This window comes from Saimiri boliviensis, chromosome 12 (assembly GCF_048565385.1).
Source record: "Saimiri boliviensis isolate mSaiBol1 chromosome 12, mSaiBol1.pri, whole genome shotgun sequence".
Lineage (NCBI taxonomy): Eukaryota > Metazoa > Chordata > Mammalia > Primates > Cebidae > Saimiri > Saimiri boliviensis.
In genome coordinates this window covers 30380963-30402268 of record NC_133460.1, presented here as the reverse complement: position 1 = coordinate 30402268, position 21306 = coordinate 30380963, and the positions used below count along the sequence as shown (strand labels likewise).

Sequence of the window (21306 nt, the reverse complement as noted above, 5' to 3'; positions counted from 1 at the left end):
GCCCAAAGCACTTCCTGTCTGGGGCAAGCAGGAAAATTACGGCTTTCATATTTATACACTGATAGTTTCTTCTGTTATTTACCTTAACAAAGCAACTCAACACAATTAGTGCAAACTACCAAAGGCTCCTGGTTATATTTAGCTAATGGATTCCGTTTAAAGAGCAAGTAGCTAATGATCTGAAGCACAGACTGCTATCACAACAGTCCTAATAAGGTGGAAATCACAAGGAGAAAAAGCACTGAACATTTGCCTGGTAGGGGAGTGATTGAACCTGGAAAGGCACCAACAGGTTCCACTCAGTGTCCTTAACTGTTTTACATGCAGATGCCCTGGAATCAGAAGAACACCTGGGGACTTTGCCCTTTTTATGTTTTAATCCATCGTTTTTTTTTTTTTTTTTTTTTTTTTTTTTTTTTTTTTTTTGTCAGCGGCCAGCTAAGGGTGTCCCTGCATCCAGGGTCCAGGCCAAAGGTGGAGCCCTGATGGAACTCAGAAAAGAAGGGTGACTGAGATCAACTTCAAGGAAGGGGCAGGCTCACTATATCATGCTCACACCAACATTGACAAACAGAAAAATGAATACGAGTGGAGTTTTGAAGAAGCGGGAGCTGAAGGAATGGGCTGGCACACAGGCCCTGCCAAGCCACAAGTAGAACGTGGACAAGGCAAAGGTAGGAACAGTCCAACCATAGAAAGGCATGAGCTGGGCCAGGAGCCCAGGACCTGGAGAAAAAGAGAGGCTTGGGGGCAAGTTGACCACAGCATGACTTAAATGAATTCATTTGGGTGATCCTCAAGTGTGATGAGCCTCTGCTTAGTGGTTCTCTTTTTATCTGTCAAAGGAGGAACCATAATGCCCACTCCATATGATTGGTGCCACAAAATTGTAATATTGTTAAAAATGTAGGCCAGGTGTGGTGGCTTATACCTGTAATCCCAGCACTTTGAGAAGCTAAAGCAGGTGGATCACTTGAGGTTGGGAGTTCGAGACCAGCATGACCAACAGGGAGAAACCCCATCTCTACTAAAAATACAGAATTAGCTGGGAGTGATGGTGCATACCTGTAATCTCAGCTACTTGAGAGGCAGAGGCAGAAGAATTGCTTGAACCCGGGAGGTGAAGGTTGCAGACCTGAGATCATGCCATTGCACCCTAGCCTGGACAACAAGAGTGAAACTTTGTCTAAAAAAAAAAAAAGTGCCTATGTGCTTGGCAGACAGACAGTCTCAGCACAGGCTGACTGCTTGGGTCTTTGTCATTGCTGTCACGGTGCTGTTCTGGTGTCTTTACCAGACATGAGCTAACTATGGAGCATCTCAGCACACTGTCTTCTTGCTCTTCAAAGGAAAAGAGGTTTGGCTTCATACTGTCTTCCTGCTCTTAAAGGAGAGGAGATTCGGCTTCTCACTCAGCTCCTGGTGTTTTCTTGAGTCACTAGTTGGATATTTTGATTTTTGAGACAGACATGCTGCAAATATTTTGGTAATTATTTGGTCCCACACCAGAACGGGATATGAATCCACATTTTCAAATTCAGCATCCTTGTGATGGGAACATATTCAGGATGTAGCAAACAGTCTTACCTACATATTTAAGCAGGTATCTTTGTGAATTGACGCTTAGGGGGAATTATGTGCCAGCCTCTGTGATGTGCATACGTTTTTTAAATTTAATTCTTACAGCACCTAAAAGAAGTTATGATTTCATCCTTCTTTTTATGGGACAGGAGACTGAGGTGACTTGCCTGCAGCCACCGACATTGACGTTAGTTATTCATGGTGCGCTAAATCTTTTGTACTCCCCTCCCTGTTAGACAATTACCTGTTTTGTAAATCCTGCGTTTCCAACACAAGAGTCTTGAAACCACCACCACCAATCTCTCACTGTTCCAGACTTCCTTGCTGCCAGGGTACAAGTGTACGGCTTAGATTCTACCAGTTAGATGCTAGCCATCTGGGAGGCCAGGCAGGCTCTGTGACACCCACTTTGTGGTGGGAATGTGGTCAGATGCAACATGGTTGTAGATTCCCGCAGCAGCAACGTATGTACTGGAACCACTGTGGTTTTGCGTGATAATCCTGAAAGTTTCACCTAGTGCCTGTTGTCCCTGCCTTTCCAAAGAGTAGATAATTTTTTTTTTAATTCCAGAAAAAGCTTCCCACTGTCTACAACTCAGAAACTTGACTGAAAATCTAATTTGGGGGTCTTTATTTCTCTACATTTTGTAAGAGCTGAGAAAAATGATTGCCTGCTATTCATGTCTCCTGCTACTCTTCTGTTCAGAGTCTGGGATTGGCAGAGTCCAGCATCCACCTCTCCACCCAGTAACTGTCAGACTGTCATGCTACAAATGCAGGCAGCTCCCACTGTCCCTTTCTTGGCAGTTAGGTTCCTGTATTGAAGAAAAGCCCAGAGAGACCTTAGGGTTCCAAGGCTAAGCAGCAGAGCAGATTGTACCCCATTGTGATTTCTTCTCTTGCTTTTCATTTATGTTTACTTTTGTTTATGTTATAATTCTGTGTTATTTTTCCCTAATATTTTTAAGTGGAATGCTTAGAACCATCATTTTTGATGTTTTCTTTAAATTTTGTAGAATCATCTAATGCTCTAGTTTTACAAATAAGGTTTGCTATATCAGGATCCAACATATTTTGCTATTTTAAAAATTATTTTAGTTATAACTTTACAGTTACTGTACTTTTTTCTGCACTATACTACGCAGTATAGCATGAAAGTTAAAAGTGTGGCTTTATCAGAAGACTGGTTGGGTTAGAGTCCTGTTTCTATACTAACCAGCATGTGACCTTGCTTGGAAGTGTAAAGTAAGGACTGGGTAGCTGATCCATGGGAAGTGTTTTGTTTAAACCACTTTATGTGTTCATGGTGAAGTTCCTTTGGGCACACTGAAGGATCTCTGAGTATTTGGCGTGGCGGAGGTACTGCCTATGAATGCAGGAGTCTCTACAGAGGTGTTGCACTTTGTGCTAGGCTCCTCTATCCACTGCTGCTGTCTTTGGTATTTTCTTTGTATTGTGCATTTATTCGGATGTCTTCTTTATGGAGCACAACCTCCCCGTACCTAGACAGCTCTTTCTTTCTACACATGGTATACATTTTACATCCCATAAGCCATCTCACATTTATTTAACGTTCTTTCTTTCTTCTAGTCTGTCTTCTGTTGTGTGGTACTTTTTAAAGAATTCATAGGAAAGGTTGGAACATAATATGCTTGTTTTTAAGAATTAAAATGATTATTTCACATTAATGAGGATTCTTATATAATCAGCCAGGTGTGATGAAAACACAATAATTTTATACTCCCCTGTATCAAATATTAGAAGCTCTTGCTTTTTAGCTTATTTCTGTAATTCCTGATTCTTTCCCATTCTTTGCTCATTTAATTTGGCTTAAATTGTTGAATTTTTTTTCTTGCATGATATTTTTGTTTTAAAATCATTATAGTTATACCCCTTGGCAAAAACCCTTGTCTTCTGTTTATGTTCATCTTGATTTTGGTCTGTACTGGATAGTTTCTTTACCTGCTTATCAAAATAGTCTCCAAGGCAACATTGCTTTAATTTAGCCCATAGCCTTCTGGATAATTGGTTAATATATTTCTGAAGTTAATGTGAACACTTTCTTCTCTGCAAGCTTTACTTACCAGTGCCAGTTTGATTCCACAATGTAGCCATTGGGTCAAAACTTTTCCCCTTTAGGTTTTCCGAAAATTAAATTAGATCAGTTATAAACTTTTGAAGCCCCCCGTGATGGTTTATTTTATGGTTTATGTGTCAGTTTGAATGGGCCAATGCAGTACCTAGATATCTGGTTAAACATTATTTCTAGGTGTCTGTGAGGGTGTTTCTGGAAGAGATCAGCATTTGAATTGGTGGACAGAGAAAAGCAAATGGCCTCCACTGCTGTGATGGGCATGATCCAATCCACTGAGGGCCTGATTAGGCCAAAAAAGTAGAGAAACGTTTGGTGCTTGAGTTGGAACAACTATCTTCTGCTCTCAGTGCTCCTGGTGCTGAGGCCTTAAGCTTCAGACTGAAATTCCACTCTGTCTTCAAACTACACCTTGGGCTCTCCTGGGTCTCCACCTAGCAGAGAGAAGATTAGGGGACTCTGCCTCTATAATCATGTGAGCCTATTTGTGATAATAAACCTCTTTTTACACACACACACACACACACACACACTCGGAGTCATCCTTGGGATCTATGTAGGTTTGGTTCCAGAATTCCCCTCTGATGCCAAAATCTGTGGGGCTCAAGTTCCTTATATAAAGTGGTGTATTATTTTCATATAACCTACACACATCCTCCTGCATGTTTTAAATCACCTCCAATTACCTATAATACCTAATCCACTATAAATGCTATATAAATAGTTGTTATACGCTATTGTTTTCCATCTGTACTATTTTATCGTTATTTTTATTGTTATTTTTTTCTGAATATTTTTGGTTCACAGTTGGTTGAATCTTTGGGTATCTGCAGGCCTGTTAATATAGACAAATATCCTATTGGTTCTGTTTCTCCAGAGAGCCCTCACTAATACATGCCCACCTTTGTCAATTAAAAAAGCAAGGTGCATTCCTATTACTGGAAACCTATCAGGAACATTTATTTATGCAGCCTGAGACCCATGGCACCACCAGGTAGGAGTGTTACTTTTTCATAGGAATGGGTACGATGAGTGGGCTGTTGCCCAGCTTCCAGTTCTTTAAAGTTGCTGCAATTGTAAAATGTGAGAAAAGCTTGTATGATCTGCTGTGAGTCCTCTGCTTAGCAATCATGGTGTTTGAGCTTTATTTTTCTATCAAAGAATAAGGAGAAATTTTCACTTCATGCCCCCAAAATAGTTTCATGATTGGAGGGGTATCTGTGGTCCATTTAATTTAATTTAATTTAACTTTTGCCCCAATAAATTGTTAAAAAGCTTCAGAACATAAGCTTTGCTGTCCCTTCCCTGAGTGTAATCCCTGCGTCCCTGGGTTGTGTCAATGAACGCTCTGCTGCCGGGCCTTGGCAACTCTTCTCTCATCTGCTCCTTTCACCAAGGAGATCACCAGTTTGGCTCAGGATCTTGTAAATAATGATCCACCTTCAGGTAGAGGGCAGAAATGCTAATGCACACCCATTTTGAATGGAAACAAAAGGAGAATGGCACTCCTGGCTGGTCTTTCCCTGGTAGGGAGTCTATCGGGTTCTGGTGCACTTGGCGGCACCCTCGGCGTCAGCCGTTCTCTTACTCTGGTGGGTGTCAGCAGCACCGGGAAAGCTCAGTAAATGTACAAAACACTGAACCTATCCTATGTTAATGTACCTGGCCCTCTGTGTTTAGTATTAAGTTCCCCAGGTGGTTGTGATGCATCTCAAATCTGAGAAGCACTGCTAAGTCATAAGGATGTCCCATTCTCTTTTATCAACTCTCTGATGAATTTCACCTTTCCAGAACACCACCATGATCTACCTTGTAAGCTCTCCTGAGAACCCTCAAAGACTCTACTCCTCTTGATTTTTCTTGCCCCAAACATCCTTAGAAGTTTGACACTCTGATTCATCGGCATCAAAGAGTCAACTTGTTTTTATGTCTTTCCAGATGTGAATGGCTGAGTCCTGTTCTTGTGTCTTCTCTGCCTAGGTCTGCTCTTGGCTTTCTCTTCCCATATCTGTGTGCTGCTGGCAGGGGCTCCCCGATGACACTTGGCACACTGTGGTGACTTTGCTGCCCTTATTGAAAAATTATTCTTTTTTTTGCAATTTTTGTTTCCTTTAAGTTCTGTGCTATTGATGTCATTATTCTTAACCTTCTACCCCCACTCCCCACCCATGCAGTCTAGTCTCAAACCAACAGCTATAACAATCCTTTGAAAATATGTCTCCTCAAGCTCTCCAATGACTACATATGATACGCCCAAACTCTATCTCGAATTTTGAAATAATCTGGTACTTGATGTATTTCTGTCCTTATCTGCCAACATGTCCCCCCTTGGTGTAGTGGATGCTTTGATGTGCGGCCCAAATCCCACTTAAAGACTGAAATAATTATTTCCTGTGGCTATCAGGCCCCTGTGAAAATTGCCCACAGATGGAGAAAGCTGCTTCTTCTGAGGCTGTGCCCCCAGGAAGATCCCAGATATATCCTGCAAATGGTGAATGAAAGGGCATGGAGTCTGGCCTGTTTGCTGAAAATCAGAACAACCCTGAAGAGCCATCCTACTTTGAGAGTTCCCTGAGGAGCTGAGTCCTCGGTTGAAATTATATCATGGCCCAATTTCTTTTGTTCAGTCCTGTTTCTTCCTTTTCTCTTTATATGTATTGACCCCGAGAGTACCCCCTAATTAAACTGCTGGCATGATAATGTCATTCTCAGAGTCTGCCTCTTAGGGATCCCAGGCAACATAATTGATCACTTCCCTCAGCCCTTGGCCCCCTTGCTTGGCTCAAATGATGCCAGGCATGAGAGAACCTCAGGGCCTTTGCATGAGCTCTGTCTTTTGCAGTCTTGCTCTCCCTTTGCATAGGATGGTGTCCGGCTTTCTCATTTCAAGCCTCTGGTCAACTATCACCTCATCAAGCAGGCCTTTGAGGCCTCCCAACATAAAAGGAAAACCCTTTGCTCGTTACCTTATTTCATTTCCCACGAACCCATATGAGCATCTGACACAAAGATTTTCTGTTTTACTATGTCTTTCCTGACCGGTATGTATGTCCCATGGAAATATTTGGCCTATTACCCTATCCCCAGTGTCTGGCACAGAGTAAAAACCAAATAAATATCTGTTGAAAGAATGAATAATGAAAGAATTCTATTTGCTTTCTTGCTTTACATCTGCAAGTACTTTCTCTTTCCATACTTTTCTCTGTTTGGCTGTGGTTGATGGCTGGGATTTCCAACTGGAGACAGCATACCCTGTAGTATGTTCTTGACTTGCTGGTTTGGTTGCTTGCCTGGGAGAAGTGGGGGAGATAGGACTTTTGAAAGAACGTCTGGACAAAGCCCATGTTCCCAGGAGAGTGGGGTAAATAATCTTCTGGCTTGTTCCTTTTAAATCTTTTTTAAAGAAAACTTTTCCTCTGCTATATTTGAGCTGTCATATATCAAAGCATTGGACACTGATCTCTGTGACTATAGCCCTTTTGCCTTTAACCTCATCACTGTCAATTATGTGTGAATTACAAGGAGGGAGCTGAACTGTCACTCACAGTGATTAGCAGCCCTTTGCTTGGCCATAGGATTACACACCGTCACTTTGGAGGACCAGTTACTTACTGGTGAATCTCCCCAATTCACTGAGTCACTGAATTCAGATCTACATATTTCTCTAATATTTAAAAATACTCCTTCCTTAAAGCAATGAATACAAAGTCCTTGTAAGAAAATATTTCAATTAACAGAATGAAACTGAACAAATCCCAAACTGGCACTTGCCCCGTGCTTCCAAGTTTTTGTTTATCTGTTTGTTTTCCCACATGGGAATATGAGACCTGAACTTTCCTTTCCCATTGTGGTTGGGCAACAGTGTGAGGGAAGCCATCCAGTCCTCCCTGTGATTTCGGGAAGATCTTGATTGTGAAGGGCTGTTTGTAGACCCCATCAGAGGTGTCCAGGTAAATGAGCAGAGGCTGATTCAATTAACTGATAAGAATCCATTAGCAGATCCAGGCCATCTTGTTTGAATGAACACAGAGCATTGTATAAAAATAACCACCAGGGTGGCTGTCACTTCTTACTGGAGAAATCTGAGGCGCCTGTGTGCGCCACGGCCCAGAAGGTGGCGCCATACACATATAAGGGACACTCGACATTTAAATGCCACTGAGCCCTATGCAGGTAGCAATCTGTGAGAAAAAATCCTCTAATTGGATGGCTTGAAGAGCAGAGCCCACTTTTTCTGTGTCCGGCAGGCCTTCCGCTTTGGAAAGGTCAAGGCATTCACAGTCTGCATATTTTTCTCTATTGCCCAGTGCGATGGGGAGAACTCGAGTATGAGAGTTGGCCTACTTCATTTGAAATCCTGACTTTGCCATTTACAAGCTGTGTGGCCCTGAGTGTAATACTTAACCTTGATTTTGCTCAATATAATTCAGGATTAATAAGAAGTCTGTCATCAGGCTCTGAAGACTAAATGAAATAATGTACGCTGAGTACATTACATATTGTCGGGTCTGCACACTTCCCTTGGCATTAGAATAGGACATCATTCTGGGCTGACACAGCCCCTCAGACTGACCTGTGAGTGGAGAATGGGCTGGAATGCAGCCCCTACAAGCCTATGGGCCAGGCACTCCGGTGGAAGTCCTGCCTTTAGCCTCTCCCTACCTTACCTGAGGACTGGTGAACCTGGAGTTTGTTGTGACTTTGACGACTAGGCATGGCAAGGTTACTTCCCAAGAGGACAGGTCCTGGTGCAATGTTACTCCTTTGGAAGAAGATGAAAGATAGCCATCAAATTTAAGACTTATAGCCTAAAGTGTACAATAAGTATGCTACAGAGCCAGACTGGAAGAAAGAAATGCATAAATCGAAAAATCAGACTGATCTTCATTCAATCACAAGTTGAATAAAGAATTCTTAGAAATTGGAAGTGGAAGCTTAGCCCCCAAAGTGGGAAATTTTACCTGCTTGGAAAATTGAATTTGTTACCCTTTGGGATAGTGAAATTCCTGGATAACTTAAAGGAGTGTCTAAAATGTGGGTCCCTGTGAATGGTGACTGTGAGCAGCAGAGCTCTAGCAATGGGGACACGTTGCTATGGAAACCTTGAAGGTGGAAGCTCCTCCCGGCCTCGGAAAGGCTGTCAATTAGATCCATACTCTTGGGGAGTTTAATGAAGACAGACACTTGTCATTTTTTTTAGCAGCCATCTAACATTATATACATTTAAAATATTTCCATGGGAAGAAAAGCCTGCGGTTAAGTTTAGCTGTTTATTTTAAGAGAACTCCCTTGTGTGGCTTTGACAGGGCAGATTTTTTTCTCTCTCTTTCTCCACATTAAAGGAGAAAAGTGAGGCCCTCCAGTGTTTAGCAGAAACACAATTAGGAGAGTCACCGATGGTGGTTCATTCAGGCTGTTCAAGAGGCACTTCAGTCCTCCGGCCCTTATTTCCATCACAGTGTGGGTGGGTGGTCCTGCTGGCCCCTTCCTGTGGTTGCCTCTCAAACTAGATCCCTGAGAGTTCTTTGGGATTTTGCACCTACACTGACTGGCTGATAGGCACTTTTAATGGGGCAGCTTAGAAAAGAAAACTTCATTAGACATCAGTCTCTTCAAATGTCACATGCTGAAGAATAAGGAATCATATTTTTTTTTCCTTAGGCTGACTTGCCATCTGAGGCCAGTTGCTGGCATCTGACTGTCCCTAAGAACACAAATCAGTGGTCAACACAGAAATCACACTCTAAAGAGAAGCTGGTTTCAAGACTGGCTGTTGCTATTTGCTTTCAATTGAATGTATGTATATAGATAGGTATGTGTATATGTATTTATTTGTACCTAAACATGACATTTTTGAGTTATATTTTGCAGAAGAAACATACATATCTTGTATCATAGATATGACTGACTGAGAGATGGGAACACTTACTTTTTCTTTTTTCTTTTTTTTTTTTTTGAGACAGTTTTGTTCTGTCACCCAGGCTGGAGTGCAGTGGCACGATCTCGGCTCACTGCAACCTCCACCTCCTGTATTCAAGGAATTCTTTTGCCTCAGCCTCCTGAGTAGCTGGGATTACAGGCATGTGCCACCATACCCAGCTAATTTTTGTATTTTTTGTAGAGACAGGGTTTCACCATATTGGTCAGGCTGGTCTCGAACTCCTGACCTTGTGATTCGCCTGCCTTAGCCTCCGAAAGTGCTGGGATTACAGGCCTGAGCCACTGTGCCCAGCCGGGAACACCAATTCAAACTAGATTGGGAACTGAGGCTCCAGTGTTCATGAAAAATGTCAGACACATACAAAGAGCTGAAAGCCCATTCCAATCAAGTCTGTCTTTACCCAACCCATTAGGCAGTCAAATGACAGTTGAAAATCCAAATGTCAGTTGAAAATCCAGTTCCCCACGTTGCGAATCAAAGACTGGTGTCTCCTTGACTTCTGAGCTCAGAGCATCCTACTCTTTTTACTTTTCTTTTAAATGTCAAATCATAAGTAGGTCAGCAGAAACCATAGTGTTGTTACTTCTCCAGTTCAGTTTGGCTCATAAGAATGTAGCAAACTTTACTACATTTGGTTTTCTGCAATGTTTGAAAATTGCATTTTATGGTTTGGATCTGATTGCATCTGCTAATTATCATATCTTTACTTGTGGCAAAGAAACGAACGATACTGATATGGAAAGGCACAGATATTGCTCAGCCTCACTGATTGAATTGCAGAGCAATATTTATACAGATTCCCAAAGTATGTATATTTCATGGCCCTGGATAAAGATTATTCTAAGAAACCCCTTCTTGGTATAGTAACAGTAATTGTGGTAATTAGCACAGTAAAAACAGGAAACATCAAGCCCTAGTCAGATACCTGTCCCCACACAGCTCTCTCCTCTAATATCACACTCTGCAAATGGTGGTTGGCAGAATGATTATACACATCATTTGTATTAAAGTGGGAAGCGTTGCAAAATGGTCAGAATGTAAGACTTAATATGGACCCAGCCACTAATTAACTGTCTAATCTTGGGAAAGTCATTTGTACTGCCTGGCTTTCAGTTTTACCACCGATATTATGAGAAAGCTGAACTAATTAATCACAAGTTTTCTTTTTGATTTTCCAGGTGCAAAGTTTCCCCTTTTGCCTTCAGGACCATAGCAAATGCCTCCTTTATAGATGGACAAGGGAGACCCTTGCCAGCAGGATTGTGCTATAGCCTCCCTGCCTAACCACGAGGACGCATGAGGACTAGAACATTTGCTCTGCTTCTACACAGCATTGGCAAGAGTTTGAACACCTCTGTCTCAAACCAACAGAAAGAATTGTCCAGGAAGGGCTCTCACTAACATACTCCCCTAAATATTCTTGTGTGAAAAGAAGAGATATGTTGCTATGAGTGGGTCTTTCAGTTGGTATTTGTAGGACTGCAAAGTTGTAAAGCTGGCAACATGGTAATAGCTTAGACTTTAAAATTTTGTGATTTACTACTTGATATGGTAGCACAAAATTAGACCTTCAAAAATAATACAGGCTTGGTCACCTTACTTATAAGCTCTATTAATGACAATAATTTTATAGAGAAAATTGCTCCTCTTTAGGCAATGCCTCATCTGACTTGATGCTCTCTGCAGCAGAAGGTGAAATTAAAATAATTACAAACTTGATCTTGGCTGTGACACCTGAATTGACCCTTTGAAGGAACCTGGATTATGTCTGAATCTGTTATCTCTGCAAGGAGACCAGCTGTCTTCAGAACTGCTTTTGGGGCCCCATCTTGTCATCGTGAAATTGCAGTTAGGTAAGCTTGCCAATATTTTCCAGATTTGGTGCAGATAAGCTTGAACACATTTGACTCCCTGGTTTCCAATGTTATTTAGAGAATAGGATGACTTAAAGCATTTATTTTTCTCAACTCAATTCTTATCATAATCCATCAACATCACAGTGTTTTTATTCTCTATTTCATTTTTATATGATCCTATTAGTTGAGAGAAACACAAGTGACATTTTTCTTTACTATGGCCTTGTCTCCTTTTTGCCTTTGCTAGAACTCAGGGATCATATACCTTTTACTAAATTAGAATTCAGCCATATTCTCTGACGAACAGTTTTCCTAACACCAATCTTCTTCATTGAGTTTTGTTAGGGATGGAACAAAGGCAATTTTTTTCTGTGCCATGCAAATGACATTTACAATCTATTCCTAAATCACAGAGCAGAAATGTTTGTCTTAGATAACTGAGGCTGATACTTTTGAAAAATGCTGCCCTCCAGGTACCTTTGTGTTGTCTCCATGAAAATGAAAGTGAGTTTTTGGATTGAGAGTGAGTCAAGCTTCCAAGCTGTTAAGGAACATGGCTTTGCTGTGGCTCCATCATGGCTATGTGGTGACTCAGCAGGAGTGTCATTCAGGATGTGTGAAGGGCATCAATCTCAGAGATGTGGCTGCCTCCCTGTATGTTTCCAGCTGAAACTGACACTCCTTGTTGTCAAGGAGCCAGTGGTGCTGAATGACCTTACACCAAAGTGGGCTGCTGGCATGCTTTGGGGGCATTTCTGCTTCTTTCTCAATTGCTTGCCTCTATGTAGGGAAGTTCACTGATCACAGGCCAATATAGAAGTGCAAAATTTACTTTAACCATGCAAGGTCATATGTATGAATTGCAGATTTCTTCTGTACAATTTATTTTTCCCTTTGTCATAGCAGTAGAGAGAAAAATGATAATCAAAGTACCATTCAGTCTAATTTGATAAAACACTTATTAAGACTCTGCTGCACTGGGATTGGTGAGATAATTAAGAGATAAGACAGCCCCTGTGCATTTGGTTTCATAACTTGAGTGGATTTGACATGAGACATGCTGGGACTTAGTTGCACGTGGAGAAAGGGAGAGAGTCATAATGGGGGAAAGGGAGCCAGTCAAGGCTAAAATTATGGATGTGAACTTGCTGTGGGATATTCCTCTCTAAATAGTTGGCCACCATTGCATTATATTGCATGGAAGGTGTTCCAATACCTTGTACTTAGTATTCAAATGAATGTAACTCTAAGCCAGGCTGATCCCTGATGTTCTATGTATGGGAATACCTTGAAATACATGATTTGTTTATGTAGACATGGCCCCTGCTATTGGTTAGGGCTAGTGAGCCAGGAATCTGTTTCCTGAAACAAGGGCCAATGTAGATTATATATAAATGTCACTTTGAGCATCCTGTTCAAAGAAGTAGGGGTTGGGGCATGGTTTCATTGCAGTGATCGCTCTACCCTCTTTCATATATGTACTTCACTTGGTTTCTGAGACAACAAATGCCTTGAGTTCCTTTTTTTTTTTCTTTTCTACCTCAATAGTTACTCTTCCTATTCTCCCTTACTGGTTCCTCATTCTCTCTTAACTTTTTAATGCTGGAATACCCCGAGCTCAGTACTTGATTCTCTCCTCCTTGTTGACACTCACTCCTTTATTCAGTCTCTTGGCACGGAAGGGCATCTATATCTTGGCAGCTGTCAAATGTCCATTTCTAACCGAGGCTTCTGTCCTGAACTGCAGACTCACTTAGCCTGCAGGCTTCTCAGCATCCCACAGGGGTGTCTCAAACTCAACAGGCTCACGTAGAACTCCTTTCCACCTATTCCTTCTGCAACCTTCTGTGTTGCAGTTGATGCCAAATCTGATCTTGCAGTTGCTCAGAGAAAGAAGCCATGAAGCCATGTTGATTCCTCTCCTTCTCTTACACAGACATCCAATCTGTCAGGAAATGCTGTTGGCTCCACCTTTGTAATATATTCAGAGTTCAACACTTTTCACCATCTCTTCTGACATCACCCTCGGGTGAATTATCCACATCTCTGGCCTGGATTATGCCAATAACTTCCGAATCGCCTCTTGCTCTGCCCCTCCTACATAATTTTCAATCCTATAGCCAGAATTATTCAGATAATACTGAAACTGTCCCTATAAACTATATAAAATGGATCAGTGAAGAAGAGAGTGGGAGAGATGAAACTAAACTCCGCTTTCAGCACACTCAGCCTTAATCACTAGGTCCGCCTATGCTCTGACCTGCTTCCTCACGGTTGCCTAGTGCCTCCTGTCTTGGAATCACATAGAGCCTAGATTATAGTTCCTCTTCAATGTTCTATCGGTAGAAATTTGAACGTTATAAAACATTAACTTTGAGCTATTCCTTCAGGTCCTGCATACTGATGAAACTACTGACTCACCTGGTCTCCAGGACCTCACGAGGAGCTGACTCACTAAAGAATGCAGTTTTCATGTCCTGATAATTTCATCCCACTTTCCCTGATGAATTAATGACCCCAATTTCCCAGCCTATCTCAGCTTCCATGATCCTCTTAAAACCCCAGCCCTGAACTTCTTGGGGAGATGAATTTGAGGGTCTCCTCCCATCTCCTTGCTCAGTACCCTGCAATCATTAAACCCTCTCTCTGCTGTATATCCTGCTGTCTCCGTGTAATTGTTCTGTTACTGCATAGCAGGCCAACAAATCTGTTGATCCTGTAATAATATCTCAGCCAGTCATGCCACCCATTAAAAACCTTGCAATGACATTATTTCTTTCTCATTTAAAACCAGTGGCCTTATGAGGGACCTGATGATCCAGTCTTAGTGACCTTTCAAACCTGAAGCTCTCAGGCTCAGTGGTTCCACTCCATCTCCCTGGCTCCTGCAGGCCTCAGGCAGCCTCCTACTCGTCTATGCACTGGTCATATCCTCTGCTTTTCTCCCGTTATCTGCGTACATCCCTGTCTTACCTCCTTGTCTTTACTCAGAGGTCGACTTCCTAATATGCCCTGCTTAGATTACCCGATTTTAAATTGCAACCTGCATCCCCTCTCCCCACCACCCTTCTTTGCCAGATATTCCTGATTGCTGGTACTTTGCTTGACTTTTTTTCTTCTTTCTTCTTTTCGTTTTCTATGGTTTTGTTCTTTATTGAATGGAATGAAATGTTGACATTTCTTTGAAACTTGGAACCACTAAATTTCATTTTTCCAAATGGTTCTACATTTTTTTCTTAGTGGTGCAAGTTGTCTTATGTAGCTTACAAGTCAATCTCTACAGAGTACTTCAGTCTGTTGCCATTCTGATAAAACGAAAACTATTCATTAACTTAACTGTATGTGTAGTTTTTTTTGCTATAACACTTAACACATGAACAGAAATCTATTATTTCTCTACTAAAACAAAAGAGTACAATAAATTTCTTCTGTCAGTATTGTATTTTTAAAAGGTTAACATTAAAAACAAAGAACCATTATTTTCTTTGAAATCATTTAATCTTCTTGCACATCTTAAGTTTCCTTCTTCTATCTGCATTCTTCTGTCAATTTATTCAGAAATTTCTTTAATTTCTGATAATGAGGAAGGCTGCTGCAATGAGTATTCTTTGCAACTTCTTCATGTGTATAAAAGAATGAACACAGCTTACAGTAAAATCCTGTTTTAGGTATCACATAGTCTATACCAACAGGAATGTTGGACTAATATGGTCCAGTTTGATACTTTTATCTTCTCAACACCATGGAGATAGAGACCAGGCCAGTAACATTTTGGCCAGCTTTGGTCTGCCTGCTAGAGACTTACATGAACTGAGTTGTTATCTGGAGGACAAGATTACTACTGAGAATTTGCCCCAAATCCTTCTACAGCTTAAAAGGAGGAGAACTGAAGAAGGCCCTACCTTGAGTTACGGTAGAGATGGCAGGTCTGCTACGCAGGAGCCACCATACAGAGTATCTAGGGATGACTGGGAAGAAAAAGGTGTTTTAGAAGAGACAGTTTTGATGATCGAGGTCCTAGTCTCAATCCAGTGCTTGATTATGATCACGGAAGTTGTTCTCAACAATCTGGTTATTATGACAGAATGGATTATGAAGACAACAAATTTAAGAGACGGAGAAAGGTGTAGGGATGATCCTTTTCTTGGTGAGACCTCACGTAACTGTCATAAATTTAACAGTGAGTATGAGAGAACGGGATGTGTTCCAGGCCCCTTACAAGGGAAATCTCTCATTGAGGGGCGCTCCTCCAGGTAGCAATACTGAAGACTTCCACGGACTCTTACCGAAGGGTTATCCTCATGTGTGCTCTATGTGCAATTCACCAGTTCATTCTAATAAGGAGTAGAGTCAACATAACAACGAAGCAAGTCACAGTTGTCGATGCCAGCTTCTTCTTGAAATCTACCCAGAATGGAATCAATGACACAGGACACACAATGGGTGATCCATTTATGTTGTAGTGGTCTACAAATTCAGCACCAGGAATTCTGAGACCTCCACCTCCCTCGTTTCATCTTGGGGGACCAGCAGTTGGACTTTTCTTTTTTTAAAAACATAGAAACGGTCAGTTTCTAACTTAACATTTCTTTGCTGTTTACCATGCTTATTGTGTGTCTCCTTTTGATCCTCCTCTCCCCTTGTCACAGTAGAATGTAAAGTCTGCATGGGTAGGGATTTTTATTAGTTTTGTTCACTGTTGTGTCATAAGTGCATTGAGAAGGATTTAGAAAATTGCAGGTCCTCAGCATATTTGTTGAATGAGTAAATCCAGAAATTCTGTGCTTTCATAATAAGTGCATTACTTTCAAATACTGGAAAATTCAGAGTTCCAGTTTAGAAGGAATTGGTCATGGATTCTTAATCCATTTGTTGTTTTTGCTCAGCCCTGGAATACATTGTCATAGTCTACTGCAGAATTCCCATGTAATTTACAAAAATGACATCACTAATTCTCTTCCCCTACCCGAGGAAAAAAGACACTGAAATATTTGAGGGAGAATCAGACCCTTAGTGAATGACTTACACCACATTTTGGTTCTCTAAGAATTCGTGGAAATTTCATTCTCCACATTAAACATAAGCTCTTTCAGCCCTGATATGCTAGATTCAGACTATTTGAGATAACTGAGATATGCCAGTTGAGTGAGCCACCTGAAGTCCTAGCATTCCTCTTCTCTGGCATTATCAGTACCATGAAAAAGCCACTTTATCACATCCTTCATTTTAAAGACTTGTGTGAGCATCTTTCTCTTTAGAAAACAGAATCCTCTATCTTGCCCTTTCCTTCACGTAGAACACCAAAAGGGCATGTACCTTAGTGCTTGGAAGCATCAGATTCATAGTTTCTTCAAGATGAATCAAGATCAGGAAACAACATTAATCCCAACTCTGCTCTAAGAGTAAAACAAAGTGAGACTGTACTGGAATTTAAGAGCAAATTCTTATATGACTTTGCACACTTAGGGTATGGTCCATTGGGAATTTCAAACAGTAAGCAATGTTTTTTTTAATATACTTAGGTTTTAATATTGTTAGGAATGCTTTTAATTATTTTTGACTCTCTGGCAAAAAGAAGATTATTGATTCTGATGGCCGTTCTCTAAACTAGAATCTGCTCTGTTCTTTGTATCTTTTTGGAGTAAAGGAAGACGGAAAAATACTTCCTGATAGCTTTGTAATACAAATGAACAAAGAGAAAAATAGAATAGGCCCTTCCTGAACTCACAGTGCTGTTTTTCCTCTGAAAATGTTTTTGCGATGCCTAACAATTCTCTCAAGACTGAAAGATAAAGATTGCATTGTAGATGTAACAGTCTTAATTAGTAAAATTGACAAGAAAATACTTCTCTCTTTATATTGAATGACAGGAAAACACAACTTAGGGAATTCGTAACTTATGATTGAACAGAATCACATTTTAGTTTTACATATTTGACTCAAACTGATTAAGTTCATGGGCAGGTTTTTGTTTACCTTCTTGGATCATGAATATTCTGAATTCTTAGCTTTTCTTATCAGCAAAGAAAAGCAATTCGTAAAATGGGGTTTGAACAAACAAAGTACTTCAGACTCTTTACAATTTTCCTATTACAGATGCTGTTTCTCTCCTTAGAAGGAAAATTCACTGTTTCAAAAAATATTTCTCTTGGTCAAAGAGAGACAATTTTAGTATTTGATTTTCTAATTTTCTTAAGTAACAGAAGATTTGTACTTTCAAATTTCACATTGCTAAGCCAAACATATTTTTCTGTCTATATTTTGTCTTATAAAATCATTTAATAAAACAACTGTTTCTTCTGAAAGAACACAAATATTTGCCAAGTATTTCTCCATTATAAATATTACGCACGTATGCCTGGAACCCATTCATCCTTTAAAAGTTGTCAGTTTCATCCAATAGTATGAGGCATTTCCCTTTTCATACACACATGATAGTGACTGATATTGTGTGATTTTATTTGTTATAGAAAATTTACCAAACTCCTGTTCTGATTTTTCTGAGCACATGTCCTGTGTTAATTTCAAGAGTCTTACCAAGAAATTGAATGGTTTCTATCTTTTTTCTTTATATGATATATGGTTTTGAAAAATGTCTCTTTACTTTTGGTCTCCTAGGTGTTTTACTTGACTAATTTTAGGACATAAAGCGTCATTTTTTTTTTTTTTCAAAGGAGACATTTTACCTTCCTTGAAAATGAACTTAAAACATTGACAACTTTGTGCCACTATTAGATGAGGTTTCCTCACAGCTGTAGGATGGTATTTCCCGGTCCCTGGGGAGCTGGAGAAAGAAGTGTGCTAGAAACTGCTCCTGCTGACTATTCCTTCTACCCTCAATAAACTTGTTGTGTCTTTGCAATTGCAATTCTTGCTTAACTGGGTTCAGGAGGCAGGAAATCATCAACTGTGTAAGTATTTTTGTCAAGATCCAACAATGACAGAGTGTGCCTGTTTCTGACCTGGGGCCACCACTATGTTTCTGTTAAGGTTTGTACTCTATGCCATGAAAGCTAGGAATTTATATAGGCATATGAATATATGCATGTGTGTTCTCTGCTCACAAATTCAAAACCCATTTCCAGAGGTGGAATAACACACTGAAGTCTAGGAATTAATAGTGCTTGCTTCAATCAATCCAAATTTCAGATGTTTGTATTTTCTAGCCATATTTTACTTGTTAGCTACTTTGACTAAATCACTGTAGGTGCAGATTGACTTGTCCCAGCAGATAGAGTTATATCATCACTTAACTTAAATTGCCTCTTTATTTACATTTACAACATCAGAATGAGTGCTACTGCATTTTCAAACTTTTTAACAGCTTTATGGAGGTATATTTGATTTACAATAAACTGCACATGTAAAAAGTATACATATACAAAAGTATACAAAAAGTATAAAAGGTAAGTTGCATATATGTATATACCTATGAAACCATCCAGAAACCATTTTGCAATCAGGGTAACGAACATATCCATCAAACCTAAAGGTTACCTTCTACCTGTTAATCATTTCATCCTCTGCCTCTCCAACTCCCTATCTCCAGGCAAGTAATCTGCTTTCTGTTACTGTAAATTACTCTGCATTTTCTGGGATTTAACATAAATGAAATTATATAGTATGCACTGTTTTTTTCTGGGCTCTTTCACTTACCATAATTATCTTGAGATGCACCTGTGTCATTGTGTAGTATATTAGTAGTTTTTTCCCCTATTTTTATTGTTGAGTAGCATTCCATCATGCAGACTTACAATTCCTTTATTCTGTGGACGGATATTTGTATTGTTTCCAGTTGTTGACTACCACAAACAAAGCTACTATTGACACTAACATACAAGTATTTCTATGAACATATGCTTTAATTTTTCTTGGGAAATTATCATATCTTGAAGTAGAATGGTAGGTATATGTTTAAGTTTTTAATGAAACTGCCAAACTGTTTTACAAAGTGTTTGCACATTTTACATTCAGAAATGAATGAGAGTTCTAGTTGCTCCACATCCTTGATAACAATTGTTATGGTCAGCTTTTTAATCTTAGACTTTCCAATAGGTGTGTAGTGAAATCTTGTTTGCATGTCTTTTATTTTAAAGATTTAAAGAAATCTTTCCTTTTCACTGTATTAGAGTTTGTGTATTTTGGTTGCATGTTCTTTATCAGATGTCTACCTGCAGACCTTGTCTTATATAGAATTATATAAATTCTATATAATTCAATATTATATAGGAGATTCTTTATGTGATTTGAACTGTTTTCTCCTAGTTGTGTGATTTATTCTGTTATTATGTTAATAGTGTCCTCTGAACAGCAGACATGCTTACTTTTGATGAAATCCAATTTATCACGTTTTCCTATTTTGGATTGTGCTTTTTTGTTGGATCTAAGAAATCATATATATATATATATATATATATATATATATATATAATAGGCTCACCATTATATTTTGTTGGTCTACATGTATAACTCTTACAGTTTTTTTGGGGGGTGCTATTCCATGTCCTTTACATTTTCATATACATTTTAGCAACAAGTATTCAATTTCTACTTTCTTTTTGAAAGTATACTTTAAGTTCTGGTATACATGTGCAGATTGCGCATGATTGTTACATAGGTATATACATGCCATGATGGTTTGCTGCATTCATCCTCCTGTCACATACATTAGATATTTACCCTAATGTTATCCCTCCTCAATCCTCTCACCCCCTACTATCCCACCCCTAGCCCTCCCACCCACAAACAGGCCCCGGTGTATGATGTTCCCCTCCCTGTGTCCATGTGTTCTCATTGTTCAACACCCACTTATGAGTGAGAACATGCGGTGTTTGATTTTCTGTTCCTGTGTCAATTTGCTGAGAATGATGGTTTCCAGATTCATCCATGTCCCTGCAAAGGACATAAACTCATCCTTTTTTATGGCTGCATAGTATTCCATGGTGTATATGTGCCACATTTTCTTTATCTAGTCTATCCTTGATGGGCATTTGGGTTGGTTCCAAGTCTTTGCTATTGTAAACAGTGCTGCAATAGAGACACACACACACAAAAAAAAACCCTTCAAAAAAATCAATGAATCCAGGAGGTAGCTTTTTGAAAAGATCAAAAAAAAAAAAAATAGATAAGCTGCTAGCCAGACTAATAAAAAAGAAAAGAAATAAGAATTGAATAGATGCAATAATAAATGATAAAGGGGATATTGCCACCAATTCCACAGAAATACAAACTACCATCAGAGATGACTATAAACACCTTTATGCACATAAACCAGTAAATCTAGAAGAAATGGATAAATTCCTGGACACTTATACCCACCCAAGACTAAACCAGGAAGAAGTCGAATCCCTGAATAGACCAATAACAAGGTCTGAAGTTGAGGCAGCAATTAATAGCCTACCAACCAAAAGAAGTCCAGGACCAGACAGGTTCACAGTCAAATTCTACCAGACGTATGGTACTTTTGGGGTTTAGGGATATAGGGGTTTAGGGAAGCCCTTAGCTCCCTGAGAGGACTTTTTTTAGGTTTTTGGTTTATACTTTTTTAAGAATGAGAGGGGAGACTATGGCACAGTGCACTTGTAAATACTGAACCCCAAACAGAGTTTGCAGAAAGTGATTTATTTAGATAAAGAGAAAAAGGAGAGGAAGAGAAAAAGCTTACATGAGAGAGAGAGAGAGTATGTGGAAGGGGATTTAAACGTGGAGTTTAAAGGGGTGTGGAAGAAGGGAACTTTTAAGTTTTTTAGAACTTCCACTGGGGTGATTGACTTTTGATTCTTTCCCATGCCTGCAAAAATTTAGACAGACAGTTAAATCTCCCAGATGGAGAGAGA

The 21306-nt window shown here is 39.8% G+C and overlaps 1 long non-coding RNA gene across 4 annotated transcripts in view; it reads left to right on the top strand.

Annotated features, from left to right (window-relative positions):
• LOC141580565 (uncharacterized) overlaps nucleotides 1-21306 on the top strand; it is a 167494-nt gene that overhangs the window by 126227 nt on the left and 19961 nt on the right. For 3 of the 4 annotated variants that reach the window (XR_012512807.1, XR_012512805.1, XR_012512804.1), the window contains 3 exons: nucleotides 432-674; nucleotides 9335-9485; nucleotides 10793-11467. This is a non-coding gene — a long non-coding RNA (uncharacterized LOC141580565). The remainder of the gene's footprint in view (nucleotides 1-431; nucleotides 675-9334; nucleotides 9486-10792; nucleotides 11468-21306) is intronic. The other variant, XR_012512806.1, reaches the window with a different exon arrangement.